Here is a 17446-nt window from a genome sequence, read left to right on the forward strand (position 1 = left end):
GTAACGAATGACTGGAGATTCTCGCCTAATAATAAACACGAATAAACACTTTTGCACCTTTAAAATGAAATAAAATCAGAACAATTTAATACAAACTAACGTCTCCTGTAATTTGACTTTATTCTTAAAATAGTATGACATTAATCGTATTTATTTAGTAAGCTACAGCGTGACTCTAAAGGGTCGCTGTTTTCTATACTGCCGCGTGCAAAGTCAATGTACAGCGGCCCCAAAGAAGCGTAAAAACATAAATACGAAGTTGACGATCCTGCCTCCACATATCTGCTCATTGGACTGGATTCTTAGAGAAATGCACGTAAAAATTTGTTAATGTTTGTTTTCATTTCAATCATTTAATTAGTCATTTATAGTATACTTTAGCGCTATATTCAGAGTGCGCGCACCAAAAAAAAGTTTGCAGTTCCGAGTGGTGTATGCCTGCTCTTGCCTTTATGAGGAAAATTAGGTTGTTTTAATTTTCCACTCTTAGCCTACTGAGAAAACAAAAATGCAAGTGATCGCACTAGAGCCTTCATGCCCTTCAAAAAGCGCGCTTCAGCTTCCGCTCTTCGCACAAACGATTGGATGTCCATCACACGCTGATTTTTTATTTATTTATTTATTTTTACATTTATGATGTGAAACGCGTTAAGTTAGTTTATGTTAAGAATCAGATATAGGATGAAGGCTTCATTGATTTTATTAGCGTGTTTTAAATGTCCATGTATGCACACAATGTAGTCAAACACAGCTGGGCTGTATTAAGAATGTTCTACGACATCATGACGTGACAAGTGCAAGCAGTTATATGAACGTTCTTTTGTAGAATTCTCTGTTGGGAGTTTTTGGCGATTTGTGAAGTTGGTGTTTTTGTGAGTTTGACGAGTTTCTACAGTGTATTTTTCGACGGTTTTTGCGGTTTTTGACTTGTTTTCGGACTTTGACTATCGGCTTTGGATTCGCTTCGTATTTTGACTCTCGGTTTTTGACTTCCTTCTGGTTTTGACGCACGATTTTGACTCTGTTTGGACTTCCCGGCTTTGACCCTTTTCTGTTTTTGACCCACGGCTTCGGACTCTCCTTGGATTCAGTAGCTCTGCCGCTGAAAAAAACCCGATCCTTTCGTGGAAATGGGAGCGATTGGTGTTTTATCGCTGTGTGTAAGTATGAGATATCCACACAAAATATTACAAACATTGTCCAATAAAGCGCTTAATGATGGTTCAGAACATATTAGCACATGCGACTTAATGTTCACATAGGGAATTTCTCAATTTGTATCAGTGTTCATTGAACACTACAATAAATATGTTTCGTTGCTTTGCGTTCTTAGATATCGAAATGTACACCTGCTAGAAATAAAAAAAACATTCTCAGTTCAGATGTTCAGATGTTTCTACTGAACCTTTGGCTTGTGCAGGTGGAAACACCGAGGGCTGTGTTCGGTGTGCCCCTCATCAACCTGAGGAAGAGTGGACAGATGAGGCAGGGTCTTCCTCTGGTGCTCACGCACATCGTGGAGTTTGTGGAGAAGCAGGGTGAGTGCTGGACAGTGCTCCTCAGTGTTTTTCACTTGTATGCAGAGGTTGTAAAATGTGTGTTCGTGTCTAGGTCTCCGTGAGATTGGCCTTTTCAGAGTTGGTGGATCAGTGAAGCGCTGCAAGGAACTGAGGAAAAGTTTTGATGAAGGAGGCTTTCCAGAGGTTGACGGTTGGGATGTCGACACGTCGGCCTCCTTGCTGAAAGTTTTCCTCAAGGAAATCCCGGTGGACTGATTCCAGAGCCACACAAGATACAACTGCTGAAGGCGTTCAGGGGTAAGAGAAGTCGGGGTGGTGATGAGCAAACGTATTAAGTGCTTGCTCAACGAGACAAACTTAGAGAAAGATCGGACTCAGTCTTACCGAATCCTTGTATCTTGCAGATTCCAGTAAGGAAGAACTGAATCAGGCTCTGAGGACTGTGCTGAACAGTCTTCCAGAGGAACACTTTAATGTCCTCTGTTATCTGATGTTCTTCCTGTCCCGTGTTGCCGCTAGGAGTCATCTAAATCGTATGACATCTACAAAGTTGTCGAAGGTTTTTGGACCCAACATCTTTCAGTAAGTGTTTGTATGTGTGTATTCAGCCAATACAGTCTGTTTTTCGGAACAAATGTCAAAATAACCTAAGGACTGAGGTGTCTAGAATTACATGCACACATTTTAGGATGTTATAAGGTCTAGTCGGATGCAGCTGTCAGTCATGAAATGAGGACTGGGGTGTGTGGTGTATCTAGTAAGGTGGCATGTATTTGTTTTTGTACGTGCAGCGTTCCTTTCGCCCCACCATGTTTGAGGAACAGGGGCAGTGTGATGCTCTGACTAAGCACATGCTGGACAACGTGATCCACCTGCTGCCCAACATGTACCCTCACGCATCCACCGGCCACACGGCAGTGAGTTTATTACTTTACTAGGCATCTTTGTGCGACTGGGTGGATGAATTACATCAGGATGTTTTGAATTATTAGTCATTGCTAGAATGTAAGAGTGAAAGCAACAGAGCATTCTGCAGTTTTGTATATATGTCCGAGAGATGTTTAGAAATGTGTTTGTGTGTTTGAGGAGAAGAGGGACTGGGCTAATGAAGAGTGTGTCCCACAACTGCTGCGCTCACGGAAATAAGGTATATATGCTAAGCACACGCGCACTCAGGACGGTGGTCATTATAGGTTTATAATAATGATTTCACGGTTGTGTTCACTCTTGTTCTGTGGCAGATCAAAGCTTCCCAAAGTTGGACAATTTCGGCGAATTAGAAAACAATTGAGAGGTTTTTGGAGAACGTTGTGCTCATGCACTTACAGGTAGGTTCACAGTACAGTCACGATAGACAACATTTTTATGCTTGATTATGGAAGAAGAGACCGATCTGGTTGTCCTGTGTGTGTGTTCATAGAAAGTTAAGAAATGACTTTTTCTTTTCATTCCTTCACCACATAGCAGTGACATAGAGCACGAAGAAGCCTCTGGAGACCAGATACACTAGAGTTAAAAAAAAAAAATGGGAGGGATGGCTATAAAACACCGGGGCCACTGCTGGACACCGGGGCCGGTGAGGGCCAGCAGAAGACAATGGGACCGATAAGGTTTACAGCAGAACACTGGGGAACTGAGGGTCACTGCTGAGAGACCATCACACAACACAGCACTGGTGCTAGTGAGGGTCACCACTCATTGAGTCTGGAGAAGGTCACTGAAAGACAGTGGGGCATGTGAAGGGCACTGGAGATGGTGAAAGAAGATCCAAGTTTGATTATGAAGACAGAGACCTGACAGATGCTGATACAAATAAAGCTTCAGTCATTTATTGACTTTTTTTTTCTTCTTAGTTAGTGTTGTATGTAGGATATTGACTCTATTAAAGCATAAAAACACCATAATACGTTTGCAGATATTTGAGAAACATGCTAAGTTAACGTGCCTGTTTATCTGAAAAACAATGCCTAAGTCGATTATTCTTCTTTGAAAACGTGTACAGGTGTGACGTGACTAACAGGGAATGAACTTTTTCACTTTCCCTGACAATCTGGCTACTACATTTTCAAGTTAACGGCCATTCAGAACAACTTCTAGCCAAAAGAACAAAGGCTATGTCTAGACTGAACGTGACAGAGCGACTGTTGCAAATCATTTTGTCAGTAGGCTACTAGGAGTGTGCCATATTGACAAAGAAAATAATATCTAAACATTGTCTTAGATTTTTTCGATGAAGATAATTAGACGACATTTGCTGAATGTGTTATTATGCTGATAAGGGATGCTGTGGACAACTGACTCCTATATTTTTAGATATTCTTCACAGCAGTGATAGTAATTGATCTCTTCCAATAGATTTTTTTAATCATTTTTTTTAATTGTGCATCATCTATTTAGTTAAATTTTTACATTTAATCAGTCAATTCTAATAATAGTAATACATTTAAACTGCTACTAAAATGAAATCAGTATCAACAAAGGTAACCTTTACGGAGAATGCTTTAACCTGCAGTCGCAAAGGCATAATGTTTTCATATTTTAAACATAACATTTTAAACACTGATATTTGAAAATATATATTAAAAGATACTTTAAATGTACTGCGAGTCACTGCGATTGAATCGAATCATTTAACAGTTGATTCATTCAGGAACGAAACACCGTCATGCTGCTCAGAGACGCAAAGCAGTGTTTGAAACACTGATCTATATACAATGACTGATCTCTATTATAGATCACTGCTTTAAAAATTTTTTTTTGGCGAAGGAAGAACTGCCAACATGGTGTCTTAAATGCAGGTCTCTTGATATGCGATCCTATTTGTGGTCTTTTGATGTTAGTAAAAAGTAGCTTGACCTTTGCAGCTGCAGGCTACACATTTTGAACAGACTGATTTATGTTTTGAAAATTACAGAATGTTTTGATTTTTTTTTTAGGAAAACATAACAAAAAAAATTATTAATGAGATGAACTCAGGTCGACTCACCAACGCATTAGGTAAAAGTCAGATCACGATTAATTGAAGTCAGCAGTGGTTCAGATTACAAAAAATCGGCAGGCGGCAGCAGGAAGTGGCTGCCACTAACAGCCGGAAGGCAGCTTTTGGCAGCGGGAGGGTAGGAGGGACCTGCCACTCGGTAGCAGCCAATCAGCATCGAGAAACGTGGACACAACCAATCACATAAGACAACAATTACTAAAGTAATGGCCGTGATTGTTCTAGCTGGAAGATCGGAAATTAGTGATCGGAGTAATTAATAATTGTTGCGTTGTAAGTTTGATTTTTGTTGCTATCTGAGTGAACGATAGTGTAACTTTGCCACTTTAGTTTATTTGTTCAATTTTATCTAATTAGTGGTAGAAACCTAGTTTGTGTACCATGTTACATGTGTAATAGTTGCTCTTTCTATGTTAGGAGGCTACAATTAACTAAAAAATACTGCTTTTGCCATTAAATGTTAACGTATTAACATGTTGAGTCTACTGAATAATATAAAACCAATGTCCTTTGACTGGAATTATAGCAGATGTGCAACACTAACCATATCTTCATGCGTTTTTAACTTTTCAGGAGATTGTCTGATCTTCATTAACTTAACAATTGACCTAAAAGTTATTTTAGGAACTACACTTCTTTTTCTGGATTCTCCCTTCTTTTAATTATTTCTGTCTTCACCTTGTGTCTACCTGGCTATCAGTTATTAAGTAATCTTACTAGCACAGGTTAATTGGATCAGAACATACAAAAACAAGAAAATGTTATTCAAAAATGTTAAGTGATATGAATGAGTTTGTGTTGCTATTTTGAGGTATGTTATTTTGGTCATGTCAATCAATCAATCAATCAATTACCTTTATTTGTTTAAGATTAAACACAGCTAAAGGCATTTTTCAAATCCTGAACACTTTCAGTCAAAACATTTAAAGCACGTCATATATTAGGGATAATGCCATCCGTAAGCATTGTACAAAGGACACATGCATTTTGTGTGTTGGCTGTAAGTTAAAATGTATTAACTTGCTCTTGTCTTTCTAGAAAAGTATTGCATTCCTTGCTTTTGTTTGAATTTCTGACAAAGAAAGATGCCATCGGCATTCCTCTAAGTGGCAGCACATCTTGTCTTGTCTTTAAACAGCACCTCTATAATCATGTTATAATATGTAATGTAATTACCTTTTTTTCATTCAAGTCCATGTTAAGATGAACTCCCCTCATCATTTTGTAATTGTAATTTGCAGTTACAGACATATACAATATGTAAAAATTATTATTAATTATTAATTATTATTAATTATTCGTGTATAAGGAAAATGTTGATTTTCTCATTTGATTTATTTTCAAGGACGTTCCTGCACAGTCAGCATCTGTATTCATGCTAACGGTAACAAGTGGTTTTGTTTCCCCATCGTGTTCATCTTGGGCATAACCCCACATCTATAACAATCGTCATCAAAAGACATTAGGATGATCTACACAGACACACACACACACACACACACACACACACACACACAGAGACAGAGACATACAGACGTTGTATTCAAAGTTGTTGTGTTATCTGTTTGGCAGTATGCACCGTATGTATGTATCACAGAACGGATATATTAACCACAAAGACGAAAGTATGTTTTGTTTCTTGGTTTTATTTGTCTTGATGTTTCAAACCGACTAGCTTGTGTTGCTTTTCTTATATGCGCGCCGAGCAAAAAAAGTGCCGCGCAGTCCTGTAACGAATGACTGGAGATTCTCGCCTAATAATAAACACGAATAAACACTTTTGCACCTTTAAAATGAAATAAAATCAGAACAATTTAATACAAACTAACGTCTCCTGTAATTTGACTTTATTCTTAAAATAGTATGACATTAATCGTATTTATTTAGTAAGCTACAGCGTGACTCTAAAGGGTCGCTGTTTTCTATACTGCCGCGTGCAAAGTCAATGTACAGCGGCCCCAAAGAAGCGTAAAAACATAAATACGAAGTTGACGATCCTGCCTCCACATATCTGCTCATTGGACTGGATTCTTAGAGAAATGCACGTAAAAATTTGTTAATGTTTGTTTTCATTTCAATCATTTAATTAGTCATTTATAGTATACTTTAGCGCTATATTCAGAGTGCGCGCACCAAAAAAAAGTTTGCAGTTCCGAGTGGTGTATGCCTGCTCTTGCCTTTATGAGGAAAATTAGGTTGTTTTAATTTTCCACTCTTAGCCTACTGAGAAAACAAAAATGCAAGTGATCGCACTAGAGCCTTCATGCCCTTCAAAGCGCTTCAGCTTCCGCTCTTCGCACAAACGATTGGATGTCCATCACACGCTGATTTTTATTTATTTATTTATTTTTACATTTATGATGTGAAACGCGTTAAGTTAGTTTATGTTAAGAATCAGATATAGGATGAAGGCTTCATTGATTTTATTAGCGTGTTTTAAATGTCCATGTATGCACACAATGTAGTCAAACACAGCTGGGCTGTATTAAGAATGTTCTACGACATCATGACGTGACAAGTGCAAGCAGTTATATGAACGTTCTTTTGTAGAATTCTCTGTTGGGAGTTTTTGGCGATTTGTGAAGTTGGTGTTTTTGTGAGTTTGACGAGTTTCTACAGTGTATTTTTCGACGGTTTTTGCGGTTTTTGACTTGTTTTCGGACTTTGACTATCGGCTTTGGATTCGCTTCGTATTTTGACTCTCGGTTTTTGACTTCCTTCTGGTTTTGACGCACGATTTTGACTCTGTTTGGACTTCCCGGCTTTGACCCTTTTCTGTTTTTGACCCACGGCCGGACTCTCCTTGGATTCAGTAGCTCTGCCGCTGAAAAAAACCCGATCCTTTCGTGGAAATGGGAGCGATTGGTGTTTTATCGCTGTGTGTAAGTATGAGATATCCACACAAAATATTACAAACATTGTCCAATAAAGCGCTTAATGATGGTTCAGAACATATTAGCACATGCGACTTAATGTTCACATAGGGAATTTCTCAATTTGTATCAGTGTTCATTGAACACTACAATAAATATGTTTCGTTGCTTTGCGTTCTTAGATATCGAAATGTACACCTGCTAGAAATAAAAAAAACATTCTCAGTTCAGATGTTCAGATGTTTCTACTGAACCTTTGGCTTGTGCAGGTGGAAACACCGAGGGCTGTGTTCGGTGTGCCCCTCATCAACCTGAGGAAGAGTGGACAGATGAGGCAGGGTCTTCCTCTGGTGCTCACGCACATCGTGGAGTTTGTGGAGAAGCAGGGTGAGTGCTGGACAGTGCTCCTCAGTGTTTTTCACTTGTATGCAGAGGTTGTAAAATGTGTGTTCGTGTCTAGGTCTCCGTGAGATTGGCCTTTTCAGAGTTGGTGGATCAGTGAAGCGCTGCAAGGAACTGAGGAAAAGTTTTGATGAAGGAGGCTTTCCAGAGGTTGACGGTTGGGATGTCGATACGTCGGCCTCCTTGCTGAAAGTGTTTTCCTCAAGGAAATCCCGGTGGACTGATTCCAGAGCCACACAAGATACAACTGCTGAAGGCGTTCAGGGGTAAGAGAAGTCGGGGTGGTGATGAGCAAACGTATTAAGTGCTTGCTCAACGAGACAAACTTAGAGAAAGATCGGACTCAGTCTTACCGAATCCTTGTATCTTGCAGATTCCAGTAAGGAAGAACTGAATCAGGCTCTGAGGACTGTGCTGAACAGTCTTCCAGAGGAACACTTTAATGTCCTCTGTTATCTGATGTTCTTCCTGTCCCGTGTTGCCGCTAGGAGTCATCTAAATCGTATGACATCTACAAAGTTGTCGAAGGTTTTTGGACCCAACATCTTTCAGTAAGTGTTTGTATGTGTGTATTCAGCCAATACAGTCTGTTTTTCGGAACAAATGTCAAAATAACCTAAGGACTGAGGTGTCTAGAATTACATGCACACATTTTAGGATGTTATAAGGTCTAGTCGGATGCAGCTGTCAGTCATAAATGAGGACTGGGGTGTGTGGTGTATCTAGTAAGGTGGCATGTATTTGTTTTTTTATGCGTGCAGCGTTCCTTTCGGCCCCACCATGTTTGAGGAACAGGGGCAGTGTGATGCTCTGACTAAGCACATGCTGGACAACGTGATCCACCTGCTGCCCAACATGTACCCTCACGCATCCACCGGCCACACGGCAGTGAGTTTATTACTTTACTAGGCATCTTTGTGCGACTGGGTGGATGAATTACATCAGGATGTTTTGAATTATTAGTCATTGCTAGAATGTAAGAGTGAAAGCAACAGAGCATTCTGCAGTTTTGTATATATGTCCGAGAGATGTTTAGAAATGTGTTTGTGTGTTTGAGGAGAAGAGGGACTGGGCTAATGAAGAGTGTGTCCCACAACTGCCGCTCACGGAAATAAGGTATATATGCTAAGCACACGCGCGCACTCAGGACGGTGGTCATTATAGGTTTATAATAATGATTTCACGGTTGTGTTCACTCTTGTTCTGTGGCAGATCAAAGCTTCCCAAAGTTGGACAATTTCAAGTGAATTAGAAAACAATTGAGAGGTTTTTGGAGAACGTTGTGCTCATGCACTTACAGGTAGGTTCACAGTACAGTCACGATAGACAACATTTTTATGCTTGATTATGGAAGAAGAGACCGATCTGGTTGTCCTGTGTGTGTGTTCATAGAAAGTTAAGAAATGACTTTTCTTTTTCATTCCTTCACCACATAGCAGTGACATAGAGCACGAAGAAGCCTCTGGAGACCAGATACACTAGAGTTAAAAAAAAAAAATGGGAGGGATGGCTATAAAACACCGGGGCCACTGCTGGACACCGGGGCCGGTGAGGGCCAGCAGAAGACAATGGGACCGATAAGGTTTACAGCAGAACACTGGGGAACTGAGGGTCACTGCTGAGAGACCATCACACAACACAGCACTGGTGCTAGTGAGGGTCACCACTCATTGAGTCTGGAGAAGGTCACTGAAAGACAGTGGGGCATGTGAAGGGCACTGGAGATGGTGAAAGAAGATCCAAGTTTGATTATGAAGACAGAGACCTGACAGATGCTGATACAAATAAAGCTTCAGTCATTTATTGACTCTTTTTTTTTCTTCTTAGTTAGTGTTGTATGTAGGATATTGACTCTATTAAAGCATAAAAACACCATAATACGTTTGCAGATATTTGAGAAACATGCTAAGTTAACGTGCCTGTTTATCTGAAAAACAATGCCTAAGTCGATTATTCTTCTTTGAAAACGTGTACAGGTGTGACGTGACTAACAGGGAATGAACTTTTTCACTTTCCCTGACAATCTGGCTACTACATTTTCAAGTTAACGGCCATTCAGAACAACTTCTAGCCAAAAGAACAAAGGCTATGTCTAGACTGAACGTGACAGAGCGACTGTTGCAAATCATTTTGTCAGTAGGCTACTAGGAGTGTGCCATATTGACAAAGAAAATAATATCTAAACATTGTCTTAGATTTTTTCGATGAAGATAATTAGACGACATTTGCTGAATGTGTTATTATGCTGATAAGGGATGCTGTGGACAACTGACTCCTATATTTTTAGATATTCTTCACAGCAGTGATAGTAATTGATCTCTTCCAATAGATTTTTTTAATCATTTTTTTTAATTGTGCATCATCTATTTAGTTAAATTTTTACATTTAATCAGTCAATTCTAATAATAGTAATACATTTAAACTGCTACTAAAATGAAATCAGTATCAACAAAGGTAACCTTTACCGGAGAATGCTTTAACCTGCAGTCGCAAAGGCATAATGTTTTCATATTTTAAACATAACATTTTAAACACTGATATTTGAAAATATATATAAAAAGATACTTTAAATGTACTGCGAGTCACTGCGATTGAATCGAATCATTTAACAGTTGATTCATTCAGGAACGAAACACCGTCATGCTGCTCAGAGACGCAAAGCAGTGTTTGAAACACTGATCTATATACAATGACTGATCTCTATTATAGATCACTGCTTTTAAATGTTTTTTTTTGGCGAAGGAAGAACTGCCAACATGGTGTCTTAAATGCAGGTCTCTTGATATGCGATCCTATTTGTGGTCTTTTGATGTTAGTAAAAAGTAGCTTGACCTTTGCAGCTGCAGGCTACACATTTTGAACAGACTGATTTATGTTTTGAAAATTACAGAATGTTTTGATTTTTTTTTTAGGAAAACATAACAAAAAAAATTATTAATGAGATGAACTCAGGTCGACTCACCAACGCATTAGGTAAAAGTCAGATCACGATTAATTGAAGTCAGCAGTGGTTCAGATTACAAAAAATCGGCAGGCGGCAGCAGGAAGTGGCTGCCACTAACAGCCGGAAGGCAGCTTTTGGCAGCGGGAGGGTAGGAGGGACCTGCCACTCGGTAGCAGCCAATCAGCATCGAGAAACGTGGACACAACCAATCACATAAGACAATTACTAAAGTAATGGCCGTGATTGTTCTAGCTGGAAGATCGGAAATTAGTGATCGGAGTAATTAATAATTGTTGCGTTGTAAGTTTGATTTTTGTTGCTATCTGAGTGAGCGATAGTGTAACTTTGCCACTTTAGTTTATTTGTTCAATTTTATCTAATTAGTGGTAGAAACCTAGTTTGTGTACCATGTTACATGTGTAATAGTTGCTCTTTCTATGTTAGGAGGCTACAATTAACTAAAAAATACTGCTTTTGCCATTAAATGTTAACGTATTAACATGTTGAGTCTACTGAATAATATAAAACCAATGTCCTTTGACTGGAATTATAGCAGATGTGCAACACTAACCATATCTTCATGCGTTTTTAACTTTTCAGGAGATTGTCTGATCTTCATTAACTTAACAATTGACCTAAAAGTTATTTTAGGAACTACACTTCTTTTCTGGATTCTCCTTCTTTTAATTATTTCTGTCTTCACCTTGTGTCTACCTGGCTATCAGTTATTAAGTAATCTTACTAGCACAGGTTAATTGGATCAGAACATACAAAAACAAGAAAATGTTATTCAAAAATGTTAAGTGATATGAATGAGTTTGTGTTGCTGTTTTGAGGTATGTTATTTTGGTCATGTCAATCAATCAATCAATCAATTACCTTTATTTGTTTAAGATTAAACACAGCTAAAGGCATTTTTCAAATCCTGAACACTTTCAGTCAAAACATTTAAAGCACGTCATATATTAGGGATAATGCCATCCGTAAGCATTGTACAAAGGACACATGCATTTTGTGTGTTGGCTGTAAGTTAAAATGTATTAACTTGCTCTTGTCTTTCTAGAAAAGTATTGCATTCCTTGCTTTTGTTTGAATTTCTGACAAAGAAAGATGCCATCGGCATTCCTCTAAGTGGCAGCACATCTTGTCTTGTCTTTAAACAGCACCTCTATAATCATGTTATAATATGTAATGTAATTACCTTTTTTTTTCATTCAAGTCCATGTTAAGATGAACTCCCCTCATCATTTTGTAATTGTAATTTGCAGTTACAGACATATACAATATGTAAAAATTATTATTAATTATTAATTATTATTAATTATTCGTGTATAAGGAAAATGTTGATTTTCTCATTTGATTTATTTTCAAGGACGTTCCTGCACAGTCAGCATCTGTATTCATGCTAACGGTAACAAGTGGTTTTGTTTCCCCATCGTGTTCATCTTGGGCATAACCCCACATCTATAACAATCGTCATCAAAAGACATTAGGATGATCTACACAGAGACACACACACACACACACACACACACACACACAGAGAGACAGAGACATACAGACGTTGTATTCAAAGTTGTTGTGTTATCTGTTTGGCAGTATGCACCGTATGTATGTATCACAGAACGGATATATTAACCACAAAGACGAAAGTATGTTTTGTTTCTTGGTTTTATTTGTCTTGATGTTTCAAACCGACTAGCTTGTGTTGCTTTTCTTATGCGCGCCGGAGCAAAAAAGTGCCGCGCAGTCCTGTAACGAATGACTGGAGATTCTCGCCTAATAATAAACACGAATAAACACTTTTGCACCTTTAAAATGAAATAAAATCAGAACAATTTAATACAAACTAACGTCTCCTGTAATTTGACTTTATTCTTAAAATAGTATGACATTAATCGTATTTATTTAGTAAGCTACAGCGTGACTCTAAAGGGTCGCTGTTTTCTATACTGCCGCGTGCAAAGTCAATGTACAGCGGCCCCAAAGAAGCGTAAAAAACATAAATACGAAGTTGACGATCCTGCCTCCACATATCTGCTCATTGGACTGGATTCTTAGAGAAATGCACGTAAAAATTTGTTAATGTTTGTTTTCATTTCAATCATTTAATTAGTCATTTATAGTATACTTTAGCGCTATATTCAGAGTGCGCGCGCACCAAAAAAAAAGTTTGCAGTTCCGAGTGGTGTATGCCTGCTCTTGCCTTTATGAGGAAAATTAGGTTGTTTTAATTTTCCACTCTTAGCCTACTGAGAAAACAAAAATGCAAGTGATCGCACTAGAGCCTTCATGCCCTTCAAAGCGCGCTTCAGCTTCCGCTCTTCGCACAAACGATTGGATGTCCATCACACGCTGATTTTTTATTTATTTATTTATTTTTACATTTATGATGTGAAACGCGTTAAGTTAGTTTATGTTAAGAATCAGATATAGGATGAAGGCTTCATTGATTTTATTAGCGTGTTTTAAATGTCCATGTATGCACACAATGTAGTCAAACACAGCTGGGCTGTATTAAGAATGTTCTACGACATCATGACGTGACAAGTGCAAGCAGTTATATGAACGTTCTTTTGTAGAATTCTCTGTTGGGAGTTTTTGGCGATTTGTGAAGTTGGTGTTTTTGTGAGTTTGACGAGTTTCTACAGTGTATTTTTCGACGGTTTTTGCGGTTTTTGACTTGTTTTCGGACTTTGACTATCGGCTTTGGATTCGCCGTATTTTGACTCTCGGTTTTGACTTCCTTCTGGTTTTGACGCACGATTTTGACTCTGTTTGGACTTCCCGGCTTTGACCCTTTTCTGTTTTTGACCCACGGCGGACTCTCCTTGGATTCAGTAGCTCTGCCGCTGAAAAAAACCCGATCCTTTCGTGGAAATGGGAGCGATTGGTGTTTTATCGCTGTGTGTAAGTATGAGATATCCACACAAAATATTACAAACATTGTCCAATAAAGCGCTTAATGATGGTTCAGAACATATTAGCACATGCGACTTAATGTTCACATAGGGAATTTCTCAATTTGTATCAGTGTTCATTGAACACTACAATAAATATGTTTTCGTTGTTTTGCGTTCTTAGATATCGAAATGTACACCTGCTAGAAATAAAAAAAACATTCTCAGTTCAGATGTTCAGATGTTTCTACTGAACCTTTGGCTTGTGCAGGTGGAAACACCGAGGGCTGTGTTCGGTGTGCCCCTCATCAACCTGAGGAAGAGTGGACAGATGAGGCAGGGTCTTCCTCTGGTGCTCACGCACATCGTGGAGTTTGTGGAGAAGCAGGGTGAGTGCTGGACAGTGCTCCTCAGTGTTTTTCACTTGTATGCAGAGGTTGTAAAATGTGTGTTCGTGTCTAGGTCTCCGTGAGATTGGCCTTTTCAGAGTTGGTGGATCAGTGAAGCGCTGCAAGGAACTGAGGAAAAGTTTTGATGAAGGAGGCTTTCCAGAGGTTGACGGTTGGGATGTCGTCACGTCGGCCTCCTTGCTGAAAGTTTTCCTCAAGGAAATCCCGGTGGACTGATTCCAGAGCCACACAAGATACAACTGCTGAAGGCGTTCAGGGGTAAGAGAAGTCGGGGTGGTGATGAGCAAACGTATTAAGTGCTTGCTCAACGAGACAAACTTAGAGAAAGATCGGACTCAGTCTTACCGAATCCTTGTATCTTGCAGATTCCAGTAAGGAAGAACTGAATCAGGCTCTGAGGACTGTGCTGAACAGTCTTCCAGAGGAACACTTTAATGTCCTCTGTTATCTGATGTTCTTCCTGTCCCGTGTTGCCGCTAGGAGTCATCTAAATCGTATGACATCTACAAAGTTGTCGAAGGTTTTTGGACCCAACATCTTTCAGTAAGTGTTTGTATGTGTGTATTCAGCCAATACAGTCTGTTTTTCGGAACAAATGTCAAAATAACCTAAGGACTGAGGTGTCTAGAATTACATGCACACATTTTAGGATGTTATAAGGTCTAGTCGGATGCAGCTGTCAGTCATGAAATGAGGACTGGGGTGTGTGGTGTATCTAGTAAGGTGGCATGTATTTGTTTTTTGTACGTGCAGCGTTCCTTTCGGCCCCACCATGTTTGAGGAACAGGGGCAGTGTGATGCTCTGACTAAGCACATGCTGGACAACGTGATCCACCTGCTGCCCAACATGTACCCTCACGCATCCACCGGCCACACGGCAGTGAGTTTATTACTTTACTAGGCATCTTTGTGCGACTGGGTGGATGAATTACATCAGGATGTTTTGAATTATTAGTCATTGCTAGAATGTAAGAGTGAAAGCAACAGAGCATTCTGCAGTTTTGTATATATGTCCGAGAGATGTTTAGAAATGTGTTTGTGTGTTTGAGGAGAAGAGGGACTGGGCTAATGAAGAGTGTGTCCCACAACTGCCGCTCACGGAAATAAGGTATATATGCTAAGCACACGCGCACTCAGGACGGTGGTCATTATAGGTTTATAATAATGATTTCACGGTTGTGTTCACTCTTGTTCTGTGGCAGATCAAAGCTTCCCAAAGTTGGACAATTTCGTGAATTAGAAAACAATTGAGAGGTTTTTGGAGAACGTTGTGCTCATGCACTTACAGGTAGGTTCACAGTACAGTCACGATAGACAACATTTTTATGCTTGATTATGGAAGAAGAGACCGATCTGGTTGTCCTGTGTGTGTGTTCATAGAAAGTTAAGAAATGACTTTTCTTTTTCATTCCTTCACCACATAGCAGTGACATAGAGCACGAAGAAGCCTCTGGAGACCAGATACACTAGAGTTAAAAAAAAAAAATGGGAGGGATGGCTATAAAACACCGGGGCCACTGCTGGACACCGGGGCCGGTGAGGGCCAGCAGAAGACAATGGGACCGATAAGGTTTACAGCAGAACACTGGGGAACTGAGGGTCACTGCTGAGAGACCATCACACAACACAGCCCTGGTGCTAGTGAGGGTCACCACTCATTGAATTTGTACAGGACCATGGGCAATGTAGGCTTTTTATCTCAAGGTCAAGGAAAACAGCTGGGAGAAACTGAAGTGACATCTTTTAGGGTCATTTGTACCTTAAAATGTACTTTTCTGTGGAAAACTTTATAACCTTGGGTGAGACTGAGATATAAAAGTGGAGGACATCCCTCCCTTATGGTCACACTCAGCATAAACTGTGTTTCTGTATGACTGTCTGAGCTTTGCAAAGAATAAAATCTTTAAAGACAATTTTTTGAGTTTCTTACGTGATGAAAGTCATTTCAAATCACCACGACAGTGTTTCAATTCTGCATCTATTTTTTTTATATATAATAAACAATGAAGAAACCAATCTTTAAATAATTTCATAGTACAGGTTTCTGGTAATCCTGTGTCAGTTGCAGATTTTTAGTAGGTAGCATGTTACAGTAAGGTCTCATTAGTTATCAGCTAATGCATTTACTAGCAATACATTCAGTATTTATTAGTCTTAGTTAATAAAAATACTGAAAACCGTTCATTGTTATTTTGTCTTAGGCCAGATTATTTTAATATTAGCAGACAGGTTGAAGAGTAAATGCTAAAATAATTGTGAACTAGTTATCTGAAGATACCAAATGATACCTCAGAGTAACATTGTACCATTGTAAATAAATCGATTAAATATAAAATATAACTGATAATTACTGTCAAACATGTTTACATTGTATTATAAACATGTAAAAAGTCCAGAAGCTGTCAGTGAAGGTGTTTAAATTTTAGACAACGCTGAAAAACATAAAAGTAAATATTAGGGTTGCACATTTACTCTAAATTGAGATCCTGTCTATTTAGGACCACAGCATGAACTAAAAAATTATTTGGGTAATAGGCTTAAATGACATCGACAAATACAGTCAACAATAAAGTAAACATTTTTTTGTCATTCTGTAACTGAATATCAGTTAAATTCAGATCGAGTCTGAATTTCTTTGCTATGTGTTGCATCATTTTAATTGTTAGATTTATGCTGTATACTTGGAATACGTTGAAAGTTAAATAACACTGTTTGAAAAGTTAATTATCACAATGTTGTGATCATGATGATGATGATAGACAGCCTAGCTTTAGGTCAACGTTAAAGTAAACAGACACAAAAGAGCAGCAAGAACACCCCTAAGATCAACATTAAATCCATCTCATTAAATTGCATTAATTATTCAAATCTTTCTGCCATTTCAGTCCATGACACGTCGTTATGTAGTGGAAAAACAAAGCTCTTTAGAGACAGTCTTTTCATTGAGGGCCGGTGCTGTCGAGAAGAAGTACAGCTAATTCTCTTGATACAACAGTGTTAAGTAAGTCGTGGATGAACTTATGCATACATACATCCATACATATAAGAAAAATCTGTTAACATGAACTACAATAGCATGTTTTATTTAATGTTAATTTCAGCATTTGCAAAAGTTTATTACTGAACTGACCTGAGCTTCTTGTGAAGTGAAGCTGTGTGTTTGTCATAAATCCATAATTAAGGCATTTTAACCTTAAACTGTTGCTTCCGGCCAAAATGCAAATCCATGATCCATATAAGTTATCCTCTCACATTAAAATGACCGTTTGACCGTTTTCTCTTGTTAAAGGGGGTTAATCTATGCATAACATCTCATCTAACAAGAAAGCAATGTTGTTAGTGAATTACTTATGGATTATTATGATTTTTTATCAGCTGTTTGGAGACCCATTCATTGTA

This window comes from Puntigrus tetrazona, chromosome 21 (genome assembly GCF_018831695.1).
Source record: "Puntigrus tetrazona isolate hp1 chromosome 21, ASM1883169v1, whole genome shotgun sequence".
NCBI classification, from domain to species: domain Eukaryota; kingdom Metazoa; phylum Chordata; class Actinopteri; order Cypriniformes; family Cyprinidae; genus Puntigrus; species Puntigrus tetrazona.